The sequence below is a fragment of the Eptatretus burgeri genome, chromosome 12, assembly GCF_056783735.1.
Source record: "Eptatretus burgeri isolate ZD-2024b chromosome 12, Ebu_testis_v1, whole genome shotgun sequence".
NCBI classification, from domain to species: domain Eukaryota; kingdom Metazoa; phylum Chordata; class Myxini; order Myxiniformes; family Myxinidae; genus Eptatretus; species Eptatretus burgeri.
Window position 1 is genome coordinate 22166512 of NC_140972.1, and position 25990 is coordinate 22192501.

Sequence of the window (25990 nt, forward strand, 5' to 3'; positions counted from 1 at the left end):
TCACAGACGGCGCCGACAACACATACCCAAAACCAAGGAAAAGAAATACCCTCAAGAATGAGGTAGGCCTGGGGCCGAGACCTGGTCGGGCCTACCCGTCTGGTGATGAGACGCGGAGCGGCGATGGCGCCTCACTCCGCGGGCCTCGCGGACAGTGTCAGGCAGGGGGTGGGAAAAGGGGCCCCCTTGGTCGCACTATCTCAGCGCGGGGGGAAACAGGAGGGGGGTTGCTGATGCTCGGGGTATAGAGGATCTTTATTATGTGCGACGAGCGTCTCCACCTCGGCCAGGTCGCGCTGCCGGCCTCCCTCGGGCGCGCAGCTCCTTGCACGACGCGAGCACCCTTCGTCCGACTCGCCGCCTCTCCACAGCTCGTCCCCTCCGTTCCGACTCTCCTTCGCCTCGTTCCGACCTTTACGACTCCCTTCTTCCTCGTTCCGACTTCTTCCTACCTCGTTCCGACTGTTACTACTCTTTTACTGACGAACACCGTCCTTTTATCCCCCCGTAACTTCGCCTTTGACCCCCTCCCTTTGACCTTTCAACTCGCTCCCCATTGGCCCGACAAAAAGTGGGCGTGAAGGCTTTTTGATCCACAAATTTGCATATATCGATCGCCCTGGGGGCGGGGCCAATTCGCCCCTCGCTCACCGATTGGACGGCAAAAAGTGGGCGTGTGTCGTTTTGGATCCGTTTTTGAAGCAGAAAATCCGTGATTTTGTACACGCTGTTCAACGTGCGCCCTACACGAGTCCAGCATCGGTGCCCATGAGTGGCGCGAGACGACGGCGATGCGATGGTGGCGAGTTGTGACGGTAAAGGTCGTGGCGGTTGTGGTGAAGCGGTGGTTGTGGTCGGTGGTTGATGTTGTGGTTGTGATGGTGGCGATTGGTCCAAAATAAAGATAGTAAAAGAAAAACGGCTATCCTGAAGAGTCGCAGCACGTATAAATGACATGTATTCCCACTAGACAACGGGTTTGGGCCTAACTACACATGTACTTACCGAGATACCTCACCTAAGGGACCTGAATGGTGGTTTGCGAATCTGGTAACCACAACAATATATATATATATATATATATATATATATATATATATACATATATACCTATACATATATACATATATATATATATATATATATATATATATATATATATACATATATACCTATACATATATACATATATATACATATATACCTATACATATATACATATATATATATATATATATATATATATATATATATATATGGCATTGGACTGCATATATTGTTGCGGGCCAGGGATCGGTTGCGAGCACGACCGCTTGGTGGAGCAGTAGGGTCGACTCTGCCGAACACCCGGAAGTTAGATCGTACCTTTCGGAAAACTCCGAGGATACGGGTCCCTTACCGGACCGTGAATTATCAATAATTCTACCACGTGGTACAGGGTTATTTGCCAAACTTCAAAATACCTTGACCCACGTGGTGAGCTACCAAGTATTCACACCCTCGACGGCACTCGTACCGGATGAGCCATATGCGCGCTCGACCCGTGCGTGACCCTAGCGGATGGTCACCGAGCTTCTGTCCGTCCCAAATGCACACCAGTACGGCAACAACGGCCTTTCTAATTCCCCAACACGTGTTAAACCAATAAAAGAAACACAAAAATGAGCTGATACATTAAACAAATAGGGTATTTATTAACAGTAGGTGGGGAAGGAGGGAAGCACGTAAGGGCAAAGTTATCACGACTAATAAGAGATGCAAGGCAAATAATGCACAGCGAAGGCACTTAACAATTTACTACTTAAAGACGGGCCCACCGACAGACACACACACACACACACACACACACACACACACACACACACACACACACACACACACACACACACACACACACACACACACACACACACACACACACAGATACCCAGAAGGACATGGACCTGTCCATCTCGTGTGGTTTGGCTGACACGAGCGAACCAGGCCAGCGTCGAGATGTGGTCCGAAGAACCAGGCGCCAGCGACGGGACGAGCAGAGCCCAGAACACGCGCTCGAGGAAAAATGGCCCCAAGAAACAGGCACCTGCAAGAGCGATCAAAGTCCAGAGCTCCGCTCAGCACTCGTCCCGACAACCCAAAACTCTCCTCTTTTTTTCCAGCAGATCCGCCGCACTTATCCTCGGCTCTCCTTTCCTTTCTTTCTCTCCTGTGCCATCCGTTCAGGCATGGCCCTCTCTCATTGGCTGCCTGACGGCAATCTCGCTTGCACCACTCCGATTGGCTGAGAGGGGCACCATGCCCATATTTGGAGCGAAATCCAAGATGCCAATGCCCCAAAGAAACCCCGCCTTGCACATTGGACTCTGCCCACTTACGTGCCGACACGTATGTAGGCCATGGCGTCGGTGAGGGTGATGCTGCTGTTGTTGTAGTTGATGTTGGTGGTGAAAAAATAAAAAACCCTGACTATCAGAATAACTCCGCAGCGCATGAACATTTAATTACCCATTAAACACAGGACGGGACCCTAACTAGAAACACTCACTCACCGATATAACTGAGCTCAAGGACCTGTATGTTGAGTGCTCAAGGCTTCCAGATTCGTAACAATATATATATATATATATATATATATATATATATATATATATATATATATATATATATATATATATATATATATATATATATATATATATATATATATATATATATATATATATATATGCAGTCCTCTGGTCTCACCATATATATATATATATATATATATATATATATATATATATATATATATATATATATATATATATATATATATATATATATATATATATATATATATATATATATATATATATATATATATATATATACACATATATATATATATATATATATATATATATATATATATATATATATATATATATATATATATATATATATATATATATATATATATATATATATATATATATATATATATATATATATATATATATATATACATATATATATATATATATATATATATATATATATATATATATATATATATATATATATATATATATATATATATATATATATATACTGCTCGTAGAATCTTCCAAAATGGGTAGTGGTAATTCATCAAATTTAGAAATGATATATAATGTGCACAATTTATTTACTTCACATAATATGTGAATACATGTCCATGCACATGTGAAATACAGTTTGTTTATAAATCCCAGATATCTGAAATGGCTGTGTTTGGAACAAAGCCGAATTGCAACTTCAGATATCGTCTTGGAATTTGCGATATTTTCCATCTTTACCTTGATAAAGTTTCTGCAGTCGAGCAGGTACGGCAAATAGTGGACATAATTGGACTTTCCTCTTGGAGCAACAAAGTATAAATCCATCTCCTTTCCCTGTTGATTCATTTGCGAAATGTTTTGTGGAACAGAACACGCATGGTGAGGCCATAGGACTGCAACTATGTTCTTGGAAAACATTATCAGTTGCTTCGTCTGATTCGTTCCGGCTTCTGTTGTCTATGTTTGCTGAGCACGCATTACCCTCTAAACTCTAAAGTCTTCATTGTTCAGCATTATGTGCAAGTCTGTGTTGAAGTTGATCAGCCCTCATTCTTTTCGCATCCACCACCGAAGGTGAAGGAGGTTATGTTTTCACCCCTGTCTTTCTGCCTGTTTGTGTGTCGGCTATCTCAAAAAGTTGTGGACGGATTCGGATGAAACTTTGTGGACAGGTTGGGTGTGTGACCATGACAAAATGATTCGATTTTGGTGAAGATCCGAATACGGATCTGGATATGAGAATGATTTAATTTTATAAGTGATTCTTCACCGTTGAGAGATCGGACCAAAAACGATATAGTACTGTATAGCATAATATTTCAAAAATGTAATTGGCCCGATATGTTCTCGTGTATCAGGCATTATGTGGCAGAGGTATGCGTTCTATCGAGTGCTCTTCTAGTTAATTCTGCATCTGTGCAAGCTTCTGTTGAAGTTCATCAGCCACCTCATTCTCCCACATCATTCTATTTATTTTTGTTTCCCATGCAAGTCTATGATGACCGTTCATCAGCTGTTTCATTCTGTTCCCTAATTATTTTCTTCATTTTGTCAATGGTAGTTCCAAACGCGTCGTGTCATCTGTTTTAACGTTCCTCCAAATGATGCCTCGCCCTGCATGCCAAGCGCCAGGGTGGTTGTTTATAACTGAGTTGGGATTCCAATCCTGGCAAGGTAGCTCAAAGCTGAATGTGCAATCCTTAAGAGTCTAAGCTATCATGGCAGGCCATAAAATACCAAATGCAATGCGATTGATTATTTAAAATAATACTTTACTTTCACTATGCTTGAAGTGTGACATCATTATGTCGATGTCATCCTGCTTCGCACAGGAGCTTTATGTTTGTGTGATTCTAGGAACATAGTGTACCTAATATTTGCAACTTTTTTATTGTGACTACATCTAAAGAATGAAACATTATATTGTGACGACTGTTGAAAGAATACAACTCAAATGGAAAAGTCCCTGGGAAAAAGTGTTGTGGGCGTGATACCCTTTTGTCTGGCGAAAACCCTTTTTCGTTAGTGTACAGCACACAAAAGGATATTTTTTTAAATTAAAGATTCAAAATAAAGTTCTTTAAAGAATACGTGTACATAACTTCTAAAATAAGAACTAAAAATATCTCTCAGGAATTTTCCCTCCAATATTTATTTATTTCACATCGTATATGTGAATTATATGTCCATGCACATGTGTAATACAGTTTGTTTATAAATCCTGAACTTGCGCATGATTCAGCCTTGAAAACTCATGGGAAAACATTTTAAAAATTATTTTTAAAGACCATGATTTTCTGTTCTCTGCATTATGAAAACATACCTTCTTTAGGTGATGTATAATAGACTGCTGCTGCAATTGCTGACATCTTAATGATAACTCCCCCTCCCCACATCGCATCTGACCAGAGATATTGAAAGTGGCGATTAGAATGCATTTTTGTGTGCAAACGTCAATGCTCGTCCGATTTTCTCACCTTTTGCTGCAACTGAACCTTGAATCATCTTAACGATTACAAAAAAATGAAATCAGAAGGTGAATTCGAGTTAAGATATAGCCGTGAGGGACCTGTCCATCTGGGTTTGGGGTGGGACCTGTTGGGTGGGTGTGAGGGACCTGTCCACTCTATATCTTAGCCTGGTGTTGGCGCAGTGGTTAGGGCAGCGGCTTGGGATCCAAAAGGTCCCGAGTTCAAGCCCCGTTGGGCCACTGAATTAATACACCAGGGGGTTGACTCAGCCTGTCATCCTTCTGAGGTCGGCAACATGAGTACCAGTATACTGGGCCGGTGTATACCCCGGTTAAAATAGGTGTACCATATCCCTGTGTCGTAAGAGGCGACCAGGGTTGCGTCAGGAAGGGCATCCGGCGTAAAGCATGTGCCAAATCATGATGCGGATCATACGGATGATCCGCTGTGGCAACCCCTAACGGGAGCAGCCGAAAGAAGAAGAAGAAGATATAGCCGTGAGGGAGTCTGAATGGACTTTAGATTGCAGGCCTTGATTTCACTTAAAATGCATTTTTATCAAAACACGCAAATTTTCTTCCCGTTTTTTTGCATCCGAAACTTATATTTTCGAAACTTATCTTAGCGACTACAAAAAATGAAATCAGATATCGAATTTGAGTTGAGAAAAAGCTGCGAGAATGCAAGAATGTGCAAACTTTAAAAAAGAGGCCTCATGGAGTTAACAAAATGGTGGCGATGTGATTTTGAAGCCCCTCCCTGAATGGTGGAAGCCCCGCCCCAAACGGACAGACAGACCGACGGCGTACATTATATATAAATATAATAGATTCATGATATGATATAGATTATGTGTCAAATATTTTGTTAATTCCCTTCCTGTCTATCGACAGGATATTTTGGGATGGCAGGAGAGCTTGGCAACGAAGCTGAATTGCTGTTGGTGTTTGTAACATATCGTTACTAACCAGTAGAACTATCCATCCATAATGGCAACTATGGAAACTAGTCCCTTGTGATCAGGAACTGCCCTTTTGTGAAAAGTAAGTCGAATCACACTTTTGGCTATAGAGATGGCACATGGCATATGATAATACAAAATCTTTCCCATAAAGGGATTTTCTATCAAGCGTTCCGACGCTCATGGAGGAGCGTGTGTGTACATTAAAGGTAGCTGATTAAGGACATTAAGAGACAATAGTATACTTTGACATCAGCATAAAATGGACAAATAAACAGTATGTGTGAATTTGAATCCATGGAGTCACAACATGAGGCAGGTACTTCGACAGGAATGCCAAGCAGGCAATCCCATTTTGAGGTTATTGCACTTTCGATACTCTCAACTGCTTTCCAGTATTTATTTATTCCCCAACTCCAACACCTTTCTTGTTTACAACCACCAATTAGCTTTCTCTTCTATAGGCAGTGCAGTGGAGCATCAATGTAGCTTGGATCCAAGAAGCTAATTGGTAAAGCTCGATGAACTCGTAGAAAGTGAAAACGGAAGTAATCACCGAGAGATCGGGGCACTGCAGGTGTCACTATCCTTATTTCTCAAACAACCACAGTGCCGTGTCACCCTGTGACCTCCACCACCACCGACTCTCTGAGTTAAGTGCACCATTAATTCTTCACATTTTTTGATCATGTGTTACAGTTATTATGTAATCACAAGAGCCAATTTATACTGTTGCGAATTCACGCCCGCCGGCGTGCGAGCGGCCACGTAACTCGAATCGCGGCACGTCACCCACCGGACGGACAATTCCGTCGTGACCTTCTCGGACTAACGCCAGGAACTAGTCACGGGTGGGCCTTTCGGCCTCACCACGATCGTGCGAATCGGCCCCCTGCGTGGGATAGGGTTGTTCGCCAAATTCGACCTACCTAAGTACCCACACGGAGGGTAGACCGGGCGATCGCACCTCGCCGCAGGTCGACTTCGGACACGGGCCACTTTAAGCGACCCGTTCCGTACTATCGGGATAACCGAGCGGTGTTATCGTCAACCTCGACGGTTCCGATTAATTGTTGGGCGTTTTTTTAGCCCACTACCAACCCTTTACGTGAAGTAAGATGGAGATTCAATTAAAGAAAATACAAAGCGAAACGGGAAAAACAGTTCAACATAATTCACATTTATTCCGCGGCAAACGGAAAGCACACATATACAATTACAATTGTGCACCAAAAGCAAATGTAAAAGAAACACAACAATTATGCACCAAAAGCAATTGCAACAAAAGAAACACAATGCAGATCTACTACCGACAACGCGAGCACACGGCAACACTTACACAGTTTTACTTTACAGACAGCGCCGACAACACATATACTCCTAAGCAAAAGAAAAAGGGCCACCCTCTACGACAAGGGGGCAGACGAGTCTGGGGCCGAAACCGCGTGGAGCCTACCCGTCTTGTGATGAGCCGCAAAATGGCGGCGGTGCCCCGACTCCGCGCTCCTCCGCGGGCCTCGCTGGCACTGCCTGGAATGGGATGGGAACGGGGCCCCCCTTTTCGCACTATCTCAGCGCGGGGGGAAACAGGGGGAGGGGGTTGTTGATGCTCTGGGGAAAGAGGATAGCTGGCTTGCTTGGGTCCCGCGACGAGCGACTCCACTGCGCCCTCGACCGCGTTCCCGGCTTCTCCTCTCTGCAGCTCCCCGACAGACTCCGAACCCCGACAGACCGACTCCCCTCCAGACCCGCCTTGACTGCTGCTGCCACAGTTCGCCGCCGCCGCCACCTCTCCAACTCGCCCGAGCCCGAAACAGAAACTCTTCGCTGCCACTGCTGCTGCCGCTGCCACACCTCTCCAACTCGCCCGAGCCCGAAACAGAAACAGAAACTCTTCTCCAACTCGAGCCCGAAACAGAAACTCTTCTCTAACTCGAGCCCGAAACAGAAACTCTTCTCTGACTCAATTCGCCCCGCGCTCGGCGCTTTATAGTGGAGCAGGAGAAACCATATGCAGATTTTCGGATCAGGATCAGCTCGGGGGCGGAGCCACGCTCGCCCATTGGACGGAGGAAAAGTGGGCGTGAATCATTTCTGATCCTCGAATTTGCATATAGCGATTCCACTCCGACGCGCCTGGAGGCGAGGCCAAATCGCCCCGCGCTTAATGATTGGACGGATCGGAAGTGGGCGTGAAACATTCCTGATCCGACTTCCCCGGAAAGGCCGCTTTTTGTACCCGCTGCTCGGCACGTGCCCTGTACGAGTCCAGGATCGGTGCCCACAAGCGGTGCGGGAATGGCGCCAGAAGGAGGAGAGGTGAAGGTGGTGGAGGGTTTATTGTGGTGGTCCCTGGCCACGGTGACGCTTGGAATGGCGGTGATGCGATGGTTGCGAGAGCGAGTTGTGACGGTAAAGGTCGTGGCTGTTGGCGTTGTTGTGAAGCGGCGTTGCGGTTGGTGGTTGTTGTGTGATGGCGGTTGAGACGTGGTTGGCTCAAAATAAAGATAGAACAGAAAAGGTCGCAGCCCGAATGAATGACATTTATTCCCTCTAAACAACGGGTTTGGGGCTAACTACACATGTACTTACAGAGATATCTCACCTACGGGACCTGAATGGTGATTTGCGAATTTCCTCAACCACAACAATACGTATCACATGGCTATTGATTTGACCATGTCGATGGTAGTCCATGAGACTTGTTTGAGCATCAACTAATACTTGGCTGATGAAAATTTGCCTTAACAGTGCCCAGGAGCCACGATTAAAAAATGTTTTTCAGAAAGCAACAAGTATTAATAAATAAACCCTTTTGGGCTTGGATCAAACCCCTTGTTTTATGTGTTCTACATCCAATCAAAGTATTTTTTTGATTTGATGGACCTTTACAGAGCTCAAAGCAGTTTATTCACAAGGGTTATACTGGGTGGTTTGCCATTGCCTTCCCAGCATTGTTTTTCCATGCTCTACCCTTTTTAAATGCTGAGCTTTAAGCAAGGAAGCAGCCTGGACCATTTCTAAATTATTTGGTATGCCTGCCAGAGTTTTTACCGGGACCTCCCAGACTCAGAGCGGATGCTCTAACCATTTCACCACTGAGTCTGGTTTGTAAGAAGTATAGGGAAGTACAAATACGCCATTGTCTATATACTGTACTGGGTGTAATGTGGAATGGTTCACAGGAGGAGCAAATTAAGGCATTTGGCTGAAGCTGTGGTTGCCAAGGCGGACGCCTTCCTGCAGCTACTTAACGACAACCGGCTCCTCCAAGAGCTGCGAGGACAAGCCAGTGACGTTCTGCTCGATCTCTCTGCCTTCCTGCACAGCATCTTTGCAAGTTTCTGAAACAGCTTGCTTCTCGACCTCTCACTACATGTCTACATCATTATTGAAGCTGTCTGCTGGCCATCTCACAGGTCTCATGGACCTCATGAGATCAACATGCAGCAGATCAACATGCAGCAGACCATGCAGCAGATCAACATGGACCTCATGCAATGTGAATGTAAAAATGTTGACAGGCTATAATTTTCATCATAGTCTTTAAACTCAGCAACGATGTCATCAAAAAAAAAGTACTCACATGCAGAGCTGGTAGGCCTCGGGCTATGAGCACTTCCAACTGTCTAGCCTGGCTTTGAATCCTGACCCAGCTATAAACTGTCACCCGGGTGTTTAACATGAGGCATCGTTGTGTGTGCCATCCACCAAAATGAGGACACGCTTACCAGCACTGGTCATTGATGGACGTTAAAGATCCCACGGTGTCTTTGCTGAAGAGTGGGTGAGCTATCGCCTGCAGCCTGAACAAATTCCCAATTCCTGCCCTGACTGCTGGGAAGACAACGGCAAACAATCCACGATAACCCCTGCCATAATGAGTTTTCGATGTTACTTTAGATGTTACGTAATTAGCTTTTTGGATCTAAGCTGGAATGCTTCAAGACCACCACCTATCTGTAAAGAGTACAGGATATTGATCATGACGATACCAACGTGCACCTCAAGCTGTTGTGGCCCACATTAGATGAACGGGAATCATCTTCATATTAGCAAATATGGTATTCTGTAAATAAAGGGAAACTTATCAGTTTTCATTTTTGTTTTTGTTAGAGTGTTGCAACTTATCTTACATTGTTGCCAAAGTGTTGCTTCTCAGACAGTCTGTAAACCAGATCACATGTGAAACATTTCATACATGCTCTCCATTTCACCAATACCGCCTCGAACAAGTCCATTAATGCGTGTTCGCGTTTTCCAGGTGTTGACAACCAAAAACAACCACAGGCTTTCTAGAATTGCGACAGGTGAGCCAATTATTACTCTCCATAGATACCTGTGGCAAATTTCCAAGATGCTTTCCGGAAAGTGTTTCCTCGGTAATCAGACGTTTCAATTAAGAAAAGCAAAGACCCTTTTGCACTCTTAACATGCTCCTCTCAAAGCATCAGTGAGTTTTGCCATCGCTGTGGAAATTTCCTGATGCATTGCGTCATTTGCCTCTGACGTCATCACCTTAGAAGGAAATTTCTTGCAAGCTAAAGATAAGTGGCACAATTTCAGATTATTTTTTGAAGGAGGAAATGAAAAATAAAAATTAGTTCACATTTTCCCTTTAATTACACATTTCCCTTGCACTTGGTTATGATCATGTGGCAATGCATCGTTCATTATAAGGAGGTTACGTTTTCAAATAATTTGTTCTCTGCTTGGCAATGAGTATTTAAATGACATCATATGGCCTCTATGATATCCACAAAGCTTGGCTCGTTTGGTCTCAAACTTGCATTCTCAAATGCCGAGAAGACTTTCTAATCCAAGGAGCTGTCCAACCCCTGTGGTCCTGAATCAATTCAAACTGCACGTGACAACCACGAGTCACATCCTCATCACTGGCAGGATTTGAACCAGAATCGCAATTGGTTGGCTTATCCTGGAAGAAGAAGAAAAAACAACTATTTTCGAATGCATTGCTTAAGAACAATTTAGTCGTTTAAAAAGAACGATTGAATGAATGAATTAATTAGTGGTACGTTTGCAAGCAGCGCCCTCGCCGGATTCCAAATTTTAACGTGTTGGCGAGGCTCGTATCAGTCCTTCAGACTAAGACGGGCTGCAGGCAGCACCAAACTTCAACCGATGGACACGATGGAAGCGGTGATGCCATTTAATCCCAGATTCATAAAATATCTATTCATGAAATATGCTCTCCGTTTCACCAATACCACCTCTACCGAGTCCATTAATGTGTGTTCGTGTCCAAAGATGCATCTCTAATATTTTGAGAAGTGGTCAAAAGTGAAGTAAAGGATTTACCGATTTTGAATAATTTTTTCATCGGTTTATTACCCCTGCCACCGAAGGTGGATGGAGCTTATGTTTTCTCCCCTATCTGTCGACCTGTTTGTCCGTCTTTGAACACGATACCTCAAAAAGTTGTCAGATTCGGACGCAATTTGGTGGATTGGTGGAGAGTTTGGGTGTGTGACAAGGACAAATAAATTAGATGTTGGTGAAGATCTGGATCCAGATACTGAAATTTAAAAATAGATTCTTCACCATCGAATGATAGGACTAAAAACGATTATCGTATGATATCTCAAAAAGATGCGGATGGATACTTGGTGAACAGGTTGGGTGTTTGATAAGGAAGAAATTATACGATTTTGGTGACGATCTGAATCTGGATCCAGATACGAGAATTTTTAAAGTGATTATTCAACATTGAGTGATCGGGCTAAAAATTATATACAACGCGATATCTCAAAAAGTTTTGGATAACTGCGGACGAAACTTAGTTGACACGTTGGGAGTGTGACAAGGACGAATTGATTAGATTTTGGGTGGAGATCCGAATCCGGATCCAGATACGAGAATTTTTTTTAATTTCAAAAGTAATTCTTCACCATTGAGAGATGGGGCCAAAAACAAAATACAGTAAGTATAGAATGATATTTCAAAAAGTTGTGGAAGAGTTATGACAAAAGTAGGTGGATGCATACCAAGGGAACTCGAAGGAAGTGCATGAATGAAAACTGGATGTTTTGGTCATTTGAAACACCTCTTTTTTGAAGGCAATTAATGGCTTACCTCCATGAAAGGTTTATCCTTGGTAAGCCCAATTTTGCATCGCAGGGGCCTTAGCCACCATTTTGATTCGGCCTTTTCAAACGTGCATCGCCTTGGGAATACGATCTACTCTCATGGACTAATTAAAGTATATAATCGAAATATTATTTCGTATTTGAGAATCATATCTCATGGACAAAATAAGTGTCAAGATCTTCAATGAAACCTTAAAATTTCAGCAATTAACGATTTTTATAACTCAGCATATTTACTTTAAGCAAGCAAGGCCCTAAATGGTTTTCTCTCATCCTCTATTCCTGTACAGGCTGGAGTTCCTCAAGGCAGCATTCCGGGCCCTGTTCTTTTTCTGGTTTTCATCAATGATCTCTCTGACTCTGGAAAATCCTCTTTATCTCTTTGCTGATGACTCCACTCTCAGTCATACCATCTGTCATCCCTCAGATCGGCAAGCCACAGCTTCTTCGCTCTCTGCAGATCTGGATAAAATCACAAACTGGTCCAACACGTAGAACATGTCTTTCAATCCTGATAAATCTCACACTCTCACTATGTCTCTCCGAAAGGACCGGTTAGAACACCCCCCCCCCATCTACTTTCTCAACAATCCTCTGGAAGAAGTCCTTTCATTCAAGCTTCTGGGTCTCACTATCTGCTGTGATCTTTCCTGGGAAAACCACATTTACAACATGGCCTCCAAGCCAGTCGCCAACTGGGAATCCTCCGTCGTGCAAATTCCTTACTCAGCCCACCTGAGCTCCTGACCACATACAAAGCTTTCATCCGCAGCCTGATGGAGTACTGCCTCCCCTGGACTGGTGCTCCTGCCTCTCACCTTTCTCGGGTTCACGCTGTAGAAACCAAGGCATTTAGGATAATTGGTATCTCCCACAATGAGGCCAAGTCTCTGGGCCTCTCACTCTCTCACCGCAGGTAGGTCGGTTGTCTTTCCATCTTCTACCGTCTCCTCCCCTGCCTCGCGCCCCCCCCCCCGCTCTCACTGCGATTTGTCCCCACCATATTTCCGCAGGGCGCTCAAGGTCTGCTAATAACCCCCTTCTGGTAAAACTACCAAAATCACGAATCACTGCTCACCTTCACTCTTTCATTCCTCTTTTTCCCCGCCTTTGGAATAAACTCTCACACTCCGTTCAATCCCACTATTCCCTCCAGGCTTTCAAAACAGTTGTTCACCACCACCTCTTATCATCCCCCATCCAAAACCTCGATCTTTTCCACCCCCGTTAATCCACCCCAAACCCACTCCTTCAAATTCCCTGCTTTCCTTCCTGAAAGTCCCGATAATGTCCATCTTGTATTTCCCATATTCCCCACCCCATCCCTCTCCTTTCCACAGATCTCCTAATGTCTCTGTTCCCCACTGTTTTGTCCTTCCCACTCCCTCCCCTCTTGTCTCATGCCCCCGTTGCTGTGCGTTGTGTGTTAGCTCTCATATGAGCCTCAACAAGGTATACAAAATAAAAAATAAAAAAAGGCTGCGATCCCTCCATATTTGCACAAGAAAATGTGAAATTGGCAAAGCATTAAATTTTACTTTTTCTACTGGTCGGATGATTATATTGAGTGAAGAAAAGATTTAGGAATGTGCAGAAAGTGGAACTTTATTGAATGCAATGAAAATAATTAATCAACTGGATCACCACACACTACAAGCTGCTTTTGCAAACCATGGTGATACAGTCCAACAGGGGTCCTTTTATTCAACAATTATGTTTGCAGTGTGCTTTTTCACCATTTTTTGCGATCTGCTTTCATTACCAAAATTATATTAATCATTACTGCACACAAGGATGTAATGAAAAGTACGCTGTCTTCCCTTCCCCTCCCCTCACATTTATAAGGATAATTTTCGTTTCCCCACCATAACTCCTCGTGAGGAGGGCAAATAAGGTTGATACAACCTGTGCCTTATGCTCCGTACTCCCCTTGGCAAGTTCACTTGGTTGAGATTGCATTAGTAACGACCGAATACATCGACGTTGGACAGACGGACACCAAAATGTGTGTTTTAGTGCGATTACAGATTAATAGGGCTCACAGGGCCCCACTGGGCCACTATTGCGTTTTGCATGGGGCCCCCCAATGACTAAGGCTGCCTCTGCCCACCTGTCCCGTATCCTCCTAACACCCCCTCCCCTGTCCCTAACTGTGTGGACCTCAAACGTCCGAGGTCTCTGCACCAACCTGACAGATCTCTCAATTCAGACTGCCAATAAACCAGACATCAATTATGTAACAGAATCCTTCTTGCCACAGGATGTCCCTGACTCCTCAATATCTCTCCCCAACTATTGTCTCCTCCATTTTGATAGGCCTGAACCCTGCCCTAGTGGCAGAGTTGCACATTTCATCAATAACTCAATTTCTCATGGTCAAAGTCTCACCCTCACCCACTTTTCATACCCTCAAAGTTTTCCTTCCAGAAATTTAACAGCATTATCCTTCCACCCGGTCCACAGCTCAACAATATAGTTGCACAACATGTTATGATCACTTGTCCCCCTACTCTTCTACTACCTCCACCTCTCCACTAAATTGAGATAATTGCTTGAAAAAGGTCTCACACCACACCCTCACCCTCCCTCATGGGATTTTCTACAAACTGATTTTATTAACCTACATTCCACAAGGCCTTCATCTGCAGCTTGATGGAGTGCTGCTGTCCCCACTCGGCTGGCTCCACTGCCTCACATCTTGCTTAGTTTGATGCCGTGGAAATCAAGGCCTTCAAGATCATTAGAATCTCCCCCGATGAAGCTGAGTCTCTGGGTAAATCACTTCACCATCACAGACAGGTCAGTGGTCTTTCTGTCTTCTCCCACCTTGATCCTCTCTGGTCTTGTACCCTCTGCTCTTTCTGTATTTGGTCCCCCACCCCACCACCCAGTCACTGCAGGGCACACACGGTCCATAGTCAACCCCCTTCTGGTGAACTACCTAAATCCAGGATATGTGCTCACCTCTACTCATTTGTTCCTCTTTTTTTCCCACCTGTGGAACCAACTTCCACATCTTCAATCTCATTCTTCCCTCCAGGTCTTCAAGACAGCTGTTCACCACCATCTCAGATCGTCTCCAAACCAAAACCAAGTCACCGCTGTTAAGGCCCAGCCTAGCACTAAACGTAATGCCGTTCCAGACATAACGCCTGAATAACACCCAAACACAAACAGTGCGACAGACAGAGGGATGTACGGACAGAGCAATCCAGGTACTTTCAAACATAAAGAATCATAATCTTTACTCTAATTCATGGACCGGTGTGTGTGTGTGTCTGTCTGTCACGCTACTCCTCCTATAGTTCTGGGCTGATTATTTCAAGACTTGCTACATAGGATCAGCATGACCCCAATTAGTGTATTGGGGTGTTTTTTACATGCCTGGTGTTGGCTTTATGGTTAGGGTGGCGGGCTTGGGATCTGAGGGTCCTGAGTTCACATCCCGCTCAGCTGTTGAATTAATACCAGGTGGGGTTAACTCAGTCTGTCATCCTTCCGAGGTCGGCAAAATGAGTGCCAGCATGCTGGTATACTGCGTCGGAATGGTGACCCTTCCACGATTGTGCCCAATAGAAAGGAGACCGCTGAGGCACACCAACGCTCTGCACAGAGTATGGTCCCAGTGGATGGATGGATGGTGTTTTTATCTTTACTGGTGGTTTTGGAGGGGAGGGGGGGGATGCAAATTCTCAATGTATATGTGTATCGTGTAGCTCTGAATTCAGGTGGTGGGAGGGTATCCTCCACCATTTACAGTACAGTATTCCTGTCCCCACGTTTTCCAGTGCAGTGAGGTGTTTTGAATTATAAGCAGTAGGTATGTTTTTGCTTCATGAAAGTTACCCTGGTAATTTATTTTTCCTATACACCACCCAAATATAGGAATGCGTCAGAAGAACGTGTTGCATGCTTGAAACAAGGTTGGCTTATCCTGGAAGTCATTATAATGCGGGTACTCTGCTCGTCATAATAATACTCAACTTTACCAATAAAACATCACTTGTTAGTGGCTGTCGTCGTATCGATTAGTCTTTTGTTGTAGCCTGTATTCATCACACCATGACTCCACATGAAATATTTGAAAATAACTAGAATGGCACTCGGTAGAGCGCACACCTCCGCTACGCTGAAAAATTTACGTTTTATATCCCACTGATAGGCCAGATCTGGACCTGAACCAAAATTGAATCACCTTGTGCTCGTCACCTGCCCAACTCATCCGCCAAGTTTTGTCATAATCCGTCCACAACATTTTGAAATATCATGCTATATATCCTTTATTATATGGCTCGATCTCTCAATGGGGAATAATCACTTGAAATTTTTTAAAATTCTCATATCCGGATCCGGATCCGGATCCTCACCCAAATCGAATCAATTCGTCCTTGTCACACACCCAACATGTCCACCAAGTTTCGTCCGAATCCATTCACAATTTTTGAGATACCCTGCTCACAGACAGACAGACAGACAGACAGGGCTGAAAACATAACCTCCCTTACCCTCAGTGGCAGAGATAAATAGGTTCTGGTACTTCTCAAGAAAAAGGTTGCCATGATACAAATACATTAGAAGAGCGAACTGTGGCATCACAAGAACCAAGAGTGCTGAAACAGAAGGACGGTCGGACTGCAACACAGCAAGTTACGCAGACCATTTAAAAATAGGTTTCGAAGTTCACAGTGACCATGATTGAGCCACAACAGGATAAGCTGTCAAAATAAATGTCATCATAAAGATACAAGGAAGGAAAAATTGGACAAAACCTCCTGAGCGTTTACCATTTTTGCCGACATTGTTTTTATGATTTTTTAGTCTTGACATTTCTTGTGATGTCCCTCCAAGGAAATCTTCTGGTGTATCTCTTGGCTCCATTGCATGCGCCATTTGTTTACAGAATGTAGAGTGAGGAGCCCGACCTCACAACTGGTCCATTTACCAACACCAGTGCCTGGCAAGAGAAGAGGTGCCAAACATCATTTTCTGGCAAACAGTTCATTGTTATTGCTTCATAAAAGCCTGAAAAAAGTAAACTGGAAAGCAAATAATGTTCATACGAGGTTGTTCAAAAAGTGCTAGTAACTAGATACAATCATCCAAGGCCAGTCAGCTTTCAATTTTTGGTCTTGCCCCAAAGGGTAGTCCGATCGATGAAAAACCACCTGTTTGATCGATACAAAACTTGAAACAAAGGAGGGACTCCCCATGGAGAATATGTTTTGATAACTCTGATGTCACAGGTCATATTATGATTGTCATCGGTCAAATGGCAGCCATATTGTATAAAAGGAAAAAATTTGGACAACTTTTTCTCCGAAACCGCTCAACGAAAAAAATTGAAACTTGGCATGTCATCAACTCCCCATTGGGTTTAACGATGATGTCATCGGTGAAGTGGTATTCCAGCCATAATTGATTGAATCAAAATCCTTAGATGAAAAATATGAAACTTCATATATCTGATTTATGATCCGATGTCAGTGAATAATTAAATTTATGATGTCATCGGTCACGTGGTCTGACGGCCATAGAGGATTGAAAATAAAAACATTTAAAATCCTTCTTCTCCAGAACCGCTTAACAGACTGATGCAAAGCTTCACACATATGATTGACTAGCCATGGTGAATGTAATAAAAAAAAAAATTAATATCCATCCTCATTGATCCAATTTAGCCTTAATGTGAAAAGAAGTGGTAATTAAATATCCTATTAAATCAATAATCAATAAAGCTACTGATAATGGCAATGTATGCGACATAATAATCAATGAACCTGCAGATAACGGCAATGTATGTCAAACTCCCTGTGCCGGGGTCCTCAGACACACCTGGATTGAGCAGACTCTTGAGTGTCAAATGAATAATCATCATCGTGTTCCAAGGTTGACAATGTACATCTTCTTCTTCGTTCCTTCCACATTTGTAAAATCTGTCGTGCGAGAACTCGATTGACTCGACACAGGCAAATGGAACAGAACGTCGCGTTCCAAATGCCTCTTATAGAAGCGTACCGTTCTTACCTGAAAACATTTTGAAACTCCACATCGGTACTTAACAGTCCTTCGGATGGGTGATAAAACCTGTTTTGCAAGATGAGAGGAGGCACACCACTTAGAACAGGGGGGGGGGCTCTTGAAAAGTACAATTCAAGGAAAAAAATGAACTTTTGGAAAGACATAAACAATGGTAGATTGAGGAAATTAACGAGAAGGAAAGGGTGACAAATCGGGAGAAATTGTGTACGAAGAATGGGAGGGAGGGCAGGTGTGCACGGGAGGAGACAGGAGTATAAAAAATGGAAAGGGGGGAGAGAGTTCAAAATAGTCAGGTAAGCGTACATACTGTATGTAGATGGCACTTTACACATCATTTTTAAAAAGCATAATTTGTTGGGAAACAAGCACAAGGAAAGCTACATTAAGTTTGGGGAAGAGGAAAATGATTGATGGTAAAAGTTATTCTTTCAAATTGCACTATTCTTTTATTACCGTCAAAGGGCACATTTCAATGTCATCATTAATGCATTCACATCACCTGTGATCACAGGTAAAAATCACACTTACCCAAACTTGGAAGAGATCCATTCAAAGTTTTCGGAATCCTTTACTTGATGTAAACTTGAAAAAAAAAACATCACAAGCAACAAACAACATTTGTTTTTGCCGATCGACTCCTTAAGGCCTCGTCGATGTCACCGAAGGGGATGGCACCATTCTGAGCACGGCGGGTCGGTGAGGACGATCGACGCACGAAGAGGCCGCGTGGGGTCTCTGAGCCTTGGTGTTGAATACTGCTCACTAATTTCCTAATGAACGTTCTCGCTGCGAGAGAGCGGTTTGGCACCATTTTGCGCGCTTCTACACGTGCAAATCGAAGCACCTCGAGAATAAAGGAAGGATTTGTTTTTATTTTGTTTCCCCTTGTCTGTATTTTAGTCTGTGTGTTGAGGCGCCTCGACTTTAGACTTTAGGATTCGTTTACCTCATGTATTATCATATTCTTATGATTGTCCTTTGTAAATATTTGTCTTACATCTGTTTATTTTAAGTTGATGTGTCCGTGTATTTGTTGTGGGGTTTAAGTATAACCCCCTGTGCTGTGCTTCCCCATGCCTCCGTCCCTCCGCCATTGTGCCCCACCCCTCCTGCATGCGTTATAATCCCCGAGGATCAACGTGTCCGCCTCCTATTAAGGAAAACCGCTCCCCCATCCGGGCTGGCAGTGTTAACCGTCCTTCACCACAATTTGGAGTCGGGGGTTTAACCAAGACCGCCAGTTCCACGACAATATTTTCCTCACCACTTTATCAGTTGTTTGAGAGGCGACTTCTCCAGCCAACCCATCATGGAAGGCAATTTTTCCTTCAAGATTGGGTTTAAGTAGCAGAATTTAGGCAAGGAGCCAACAAGATACGTTAATCACTGTAACCTTGCTCATAATTCATTATACACAATATTATACACTCCACATCAACTTTCTTCAACACAGTAATATTTCAAGAAAAATGGCAGCATTCTGTTTCACACTTTAAAAAAAACCACAAAACAGCATGTATCCGACATCTCACATTTGCATCTCCATGTTACCTCTGCCACCAAAGGTGGACAGAGGTTGTCTTTTCACTCCTGTCTGATAGTGAGCTGGACATCTCAAAACGTTACGGACGGATTTGGAAGGAACTTGGTGTTCAGGTTGTGAGTGTGACAAGGAAGAATCGATTCGATTTTGGTGAAAATCCAGATCCAGATCCGGTATGTTTTTTAAAGTGATTCTTCACCATTGAGAGAGAGGGCGAAAACGATATATTGTATATCATGATATTTATTTCAAAAAGTTATGGACAGATTATGACAAAACTAGGTGAATAAGTTGGTTCGGTGACAATAACAAGGCGATTCGAATTTGGTTGAGGTCCGGATCTGGCCTATCAGTGGGATACAAAACGTACAGTGCTCAGCCGGGTGGAGGTATGCGCTCCACCGAGTACCGTTGTAGTTCTCTTTTTTGAGCTAATGGTCTTATTTTGTTTTCATGTGTGGTCATCTTTTTATGACGAGGGGTCTCAAAAACTGGAAGTGGCTCGAAAATGGCGAACAGCTCTGAACCTCTGACAGAGCCTGTTTCCCAGCATTGTGTAAACATCACTATATTATTCTGGGCTTACCACGATGAAGTCAGCAAAAGTGTGGAAATAGCCTTCATCACAAAATATTGACAGATCAGGTTGAGATACTTGAGTGTGAACATTTTCAAAAAAATTTCTGGCCAAATCACATTTTAAAATGGTGGAAATTCAAAATGGCAGATAAGGTTTACTAAACTATAAAATTGATTCATAAACAATATAATTACTATAAATGAGCATTTTTACTTGTTCATGGAATTATTTCGACATTATTTTTTGGTTGAAATCCCTCTGCCATATAAATAGCAACTGTCGTAAATACCCAGGATACAAAATGTCTACCCAAGATTTTTTGTTGTTGTTAGTCGTAGGAATATTAGCAAGGATCAACAATTAAAATCCATGTGCATAAACATTTTTACAGGACCTTATGATGGAGGCAGAACCATAAGATATAGAGCTTTGCATCAAAGAAAAATGCTGAAGAGGTGATGCCTGCTGAAGAGGTGATGCAAAAACTAAGCTCCAGATGAAAGGAAAGAGTTTAACTGAATTATGGGAGAGAAGAGCGCATTCTGATTTCATTCATTGCAAAGTGCATTCTGAGCATGAGGCGTGGGAGATGGGGGACGCATGGAAAAGGAGAACATTTCATGGGCCAACTGAAGAAGTCAAATAAAAGTTTTGAAGAAGTCAAATGAAAGTTTTACAAACTTATCCTCTGGGGCAATTTCAAATTTTCATCCAGACCCCATGCAGGGCAGCACGCACTCTGTGTGAGCAACCCCATGGGGTGTGGGAATGTCCCCTGCTGGGCGCAGGAATGGCCCCCTTTATGGCACAGAAACGTCCCCTGTAGAGTGCAGGAATATCCCCACAGGGTGCAGGAATGTTCCCGCAGGGTGCAGGAATGATACCTGTAGGGTGCAGAACAGTGGTTCCACATGCAGGAATAAAAGAGGAACAAATGAGTGGAGGTGAGCAGTGATCCTGGATTTTGGGAGTTTCAACAGAAGGGGCAAGGGTGGATCCGGGGAGGGGGAGGGGGAGTGCACACACCCCCACCCCCTTTTGAACGCCCTTGTCAAGCGCGTTAGTGGATTCGTCCAGCCGATGGTTCTGAGCGCCTACACACTTGGTCACTGTTCTCTCCGTAGGAATCAATCGTATCGATTTTATCATCATATCACCAACTTTGCTTTAAGACAAAACGAGTGAGTGTCATGGAAGGTCCGAAAAAGAGGAATATTACCGGCTTCTTTTCGTCTGTCGGCGCAACAGACCATACTGTAACTACAGATGAGGCACAACAGGGTTGGCCTGCAGAATTGTTTCTGTGTGGTATAATATGGAGACGAATTTTTATCGATCAACGTCCTTCACCATATTGGATGCACCCTCCCTGTAGGCTCCTGTGAGGCTGAATGCTCATTTTCTTGCCTGAGGCACCTGAAGACCTAGCGAAGAGATTCCATGGGAGAAAGTCGGTTGGCATCTCTGCCCCCTGACCATACACCATGACTTCCCCAAATCCCCACATGATGTGTGTGAAATTTTAATTCGGACACACAAGCACCGTCTATTCCAAAACAGCATCATTTACGAGGAATAAAATAATTCACATCCACCATCCTGTATGATCTCTTTTGCGGGGAGAACCCCTGCCCTAAGCTTCGCAACCTCAGTGCATGTCGGTGGATCGGCTGAGCAAGCTTGCCACTTTGGCCCATTAGTCTACGCAAATCTGCTTTCCTGTTGGGCCAGGGAAGAACGCAACGAACCGCAGAACACTTCCAAGAACACAGGACATGCCATTTCTGACGATCAATTTTTCAAAATTTCCTGGGGGAGGACCCTCAAAACCCCACCCTCCACCCCCCAAAATTGCTGGATCCACCCCTGAGGGCTTTGTTGGTGGACCGTGTGAGCAGCAAAGTGTCCTGCAGAGCGTGTGGTATGTGGAGTATGGTATGCCGAGGTTGTGGTATGTGGAGTATGTGGTACGCAGTATGTGGTGTGTGGCATGTGGAGTGTGATGTGCAGAGTGCATGGTATGCAGTATGTGAAGTGTGATGTGCAGAGTGCATGGTATGCAGTATGTGAAGTGTGATGTGCAGAGTGCATGGTATGCAGTATGTGGTATCTGGAGTGTGGGGGCTGGATTGATGGGGTTTGGGCATGTGGCTTGGCCACGGCCTTAATCACATGGGAAACCTAATTTGGATATTTGGAGCACACCAATTCCATTGCGGTGCAGCCTGAGCTATGGACTCTGTTTCACTGGTTCACTGGATCCCGGTTGGGGATCTGAGGTGGTCCCACCGAGTCATCTGTGAGAGGTGTGTTGGAGAACCACTAGGGCGTGTGGCTGGGTCATGCCTTGGTGATGGCATTGCGAAGGCCAGTGAAGGCCTGAGGTGACCGCCCAGGCAGGCGTCCAGCAGCAGCCTTCCTCTGAGGCTCAGCGACATCCTAGCATGGGCTGCTCGATGGATGTGGGTGAACCGCAAGGATTGGATTTGAGTACTGCCACTGGAAGACCAACTCGTGCATCTGTGGAATGTTATGGTGCTAAATTGAGAGCACGATTTGGTCAGGCTTAGAGGGGCCCACATAACCTTCCACAGAAGTCTGCTGGAATTTCATGGACAATTATGTTTGGAAAGAATGCCTGTGGGACTGTTTGGCGACATGGAACAGAGAAGAATGGCTGCAACAAGTGCTGCTGGTATTGTTCATGCCCTCCCATCCCTCGAGTGATGATTTTGTAAAATGCTAAATTTACCTTTTCCACTGCTAGTCAGATGGCCCGATGTGAGAAAGTGACTTAGTTAAGTGCCCTGTAAATATTTTCGCCTGCATGCACGCAACCATTTCGATTGCATAAAGAGGATCACTGTGCATCTTTTCTGACTAGTTGCCAGCTTGTAAGTATGTGCATGAGCTAGCATTGAGGGGATTTCGAATAAATTTGTCAAAAAACTACCAGTTTCACAAGATAATCCGGAACTGCAACATCCGACGGTGTTCATGTTCTGCAGCATGGGCCACATGTAGCCAATATTACCAATTACAACACCACTTCCACCACTACCACCACCACAACAAAATACAAAATACTAACAAACCGTATGTTCACTCAGACTATCAGGTTACTGTATGTGTCGTTTTATAGCTACTAGGCATGATTAAAATGTATGAAAAGTTCACAGTATACTGATGGATCAACTGGACACAATGCAAGTAAATGTTCTAAAAATGGAGATATTTCCTGCATTTTTGCACTTACAAATTTTGGAAAAATTTATTGCAGTATTAAAATTTGTTTCTAAGTAACCAAACCACCTGATCGGGATATCAGAATTTACGTCAATCACTGCGTTTCATTTCAAAGTTAAAACAATTGGAATATTGTGTCAAGTAACCGAGCAATGGCTGAAAATAATATCCCACCCCATATTTTCAGGAAATTTGCTAAATTTGTGTTTTTTGTGAAAGATGCAGAACAGAATAAAAATTTGCCATAAATTTGATAGATTGTGAGTACACATCACTCTAATGTACTAACATATTAGTGCTTTTCATAGAAAAGCGATAACATTTCATTTAACTGGCATACATGTACCATTATCGGTCATTTTGTACACAATACACTCAAATGTAGTAAGTAGTGAATTTATAACTCATAGTATTGCTATAAGTATTGTTATCAAGCTCAAATACTCAAAGTATTGCTATATTTTACATTTCTAGGTAAATTTGTGACATGATGGATGAATCTTGAGATCCAGTTGCCTCGGTGAAGCCAAAACGTCGGCGAACGTCACAGTCCATAAACTGGAAGTTGTGCATTTTCTGTCAGGTATACAGCGGAAAACCCTCACCTAAAGGAGGGGTACAGGGTATTACCCGGGTACAAGAGGCATTTGCTAAGCGACTGCATCATGGAGATACAGAAAATATGAGTTCTCAGGGACCTCATATTGAAGACTTCACATCAAAGGGACAGGTTTGGCACAAAGGATGTTATGCCTTGTTTACAAGCAGACACAATTTGTTGGCCTTAGAAACACACCACGCACCAGAACAGAATCCTAAATCAGTAACTTCATCAACTGGTAACGACGAAATGTTTAAAAGGGCTCCGACAACCAGGGAAGAAGTAGGAAAGGTAGAATGGAACAAATGCACCTTTTGTCAATCATGCAATCATGTTGTCATGTCAATCATGCACAAGTGCAAATGTTGCCTTGGACATTGAAATGGTAATTTTAAAAAGTTGACAAAAATAATCATCGGCTAAAATGTTGAATATGCGAAAATGATCTGAATGCTTGAGAAGCTCACTGCCATAAATCCTGCAAACATCAGGCAGAAAAGGTGGGGCCAGCAGTAAAACAATGGAATCTGAAGCTTTAAGTGAGACACCACACGAAACAGCATGGAGAAGACAAGTCAAAGTTCTTGATTTTGGCTTTGAGCAAGGACAAATTTTTCCTATGAATTCTATCTTTAAAAAGTACAGCCAAATACTGTCCTTGTGTGGACTGGAAGCACACCCAGCTACAACGGATGTGCTGAAAAAGAAACTACAGAATCACCATAGAGAGAAAATATCATTTCGGGCCCAGCGTAAGCAGAACCAATTATGATGTTCATTTATCCTGCCTGGACAGATCATTCAGTCGAAGCACTCAAAGACTGCACAGAGGAACTTGAAACTGCGCATTGTTGAAATAAAGGTCCCCTTGCACCGGAAGAGGAATTTCTCTAGTCACTCCAGCATGTTTCGTCAAAGCTGAAGTGTGATCTGTCAGATGATTGGGGTCTGAAAGGCTATAACTTAACTCGACATGATTCAAGGGCATACCAGACAGTTTGTACACACTTTGTAGTGAATATTGTCAGGTTGCAAACATGAAGATGAATACATTGACAGAAGACTGATATTCAGCAGAAGATACTGAATCTAGGCCAGGGTATCGTCCACACCTTTGCTGGTGGAAGAAATAATACTCCCAAACATATTGCCACTGGTCTTGTCGTCTACCATGTGACAAGATCAAGGTTCCTGGTTGAACTCCCTCTGGTTGGAAATGTTGTACAGAGGAGGGGATTTGGAGAAACTCCCACCGACACAGGATGCACTCACACATCACCTACTCCGATGCCAGCACCAGTGTCTGATATGGTGTTCTGCCCCCATTGCAGCTCCTAACCTACCACCAGCAGGAGGCTATGGGAGGAAATTTCATCAGCAGAGAATGACGTCAGTTCTGATGACTCAAGATCCGATGCCTACTTCCTGTCGAGAACTAGTCACATGTAAATGCAACACAAGCAAATGCTCTTCTTTTCGGTGCAGCTGCGTCAAGAAGCAGATGCAGTGCTCATTGGGATGCATCTGTTCCATGTCTTGTCGAAACCCGAACAATCCTCCTACAGCGGCAGATGACAGTGACTCAGATAATGAATAATAGCTAGGACATTTGAACTGCAGATGTATCCCAAGGAGGGGTAAACATTTAGCTGTGACACCAAGTAAACATTTACTGCAATTATCAAATGGACTTATGAAAAGACAAGCCTATAAGTGTTAAAAATTTTAATTTCTTGAGAAAATGGTTCATGGGAAGAGAACAGAATTTGGTGTGTGAATCGAATCTTGGAGGCTGGGGTAAAATTTTGCCCAATTGTTGAAGCGTTAGATGAGGTAGGTCAATGATGGTTGCCTAATTTT

The 25990-nt window shown here is 43.6% G+C and overlaps 1 long non-coding RNA gene across 1 annotated transcript in view; it reads right to left on the bottom strand.

Moving 5' to 3' along the window:
- Window positions 1–25770, bottom strand: part of LOC147015238 (uncharacterized) — a 74841-nt gene extending 49071 nt beyond the window's left edge. Inside the window, exons 1-2 of the long non-coding RNA XR_015050249.1 lie at window positions 17954–25770; window positions 16906–17075 (exon numbers count right to left, since the gene is read on the bottom strand). This is a non-coding gene — a long non-coding RNA (uncharacterized LOC147015238). The remainder of the gene's footprint in view (window positions 1–16905; window positions 17076–17953) is intronic.
- Window positions 25771–25990: the final 220 nt, after the last annotated feature.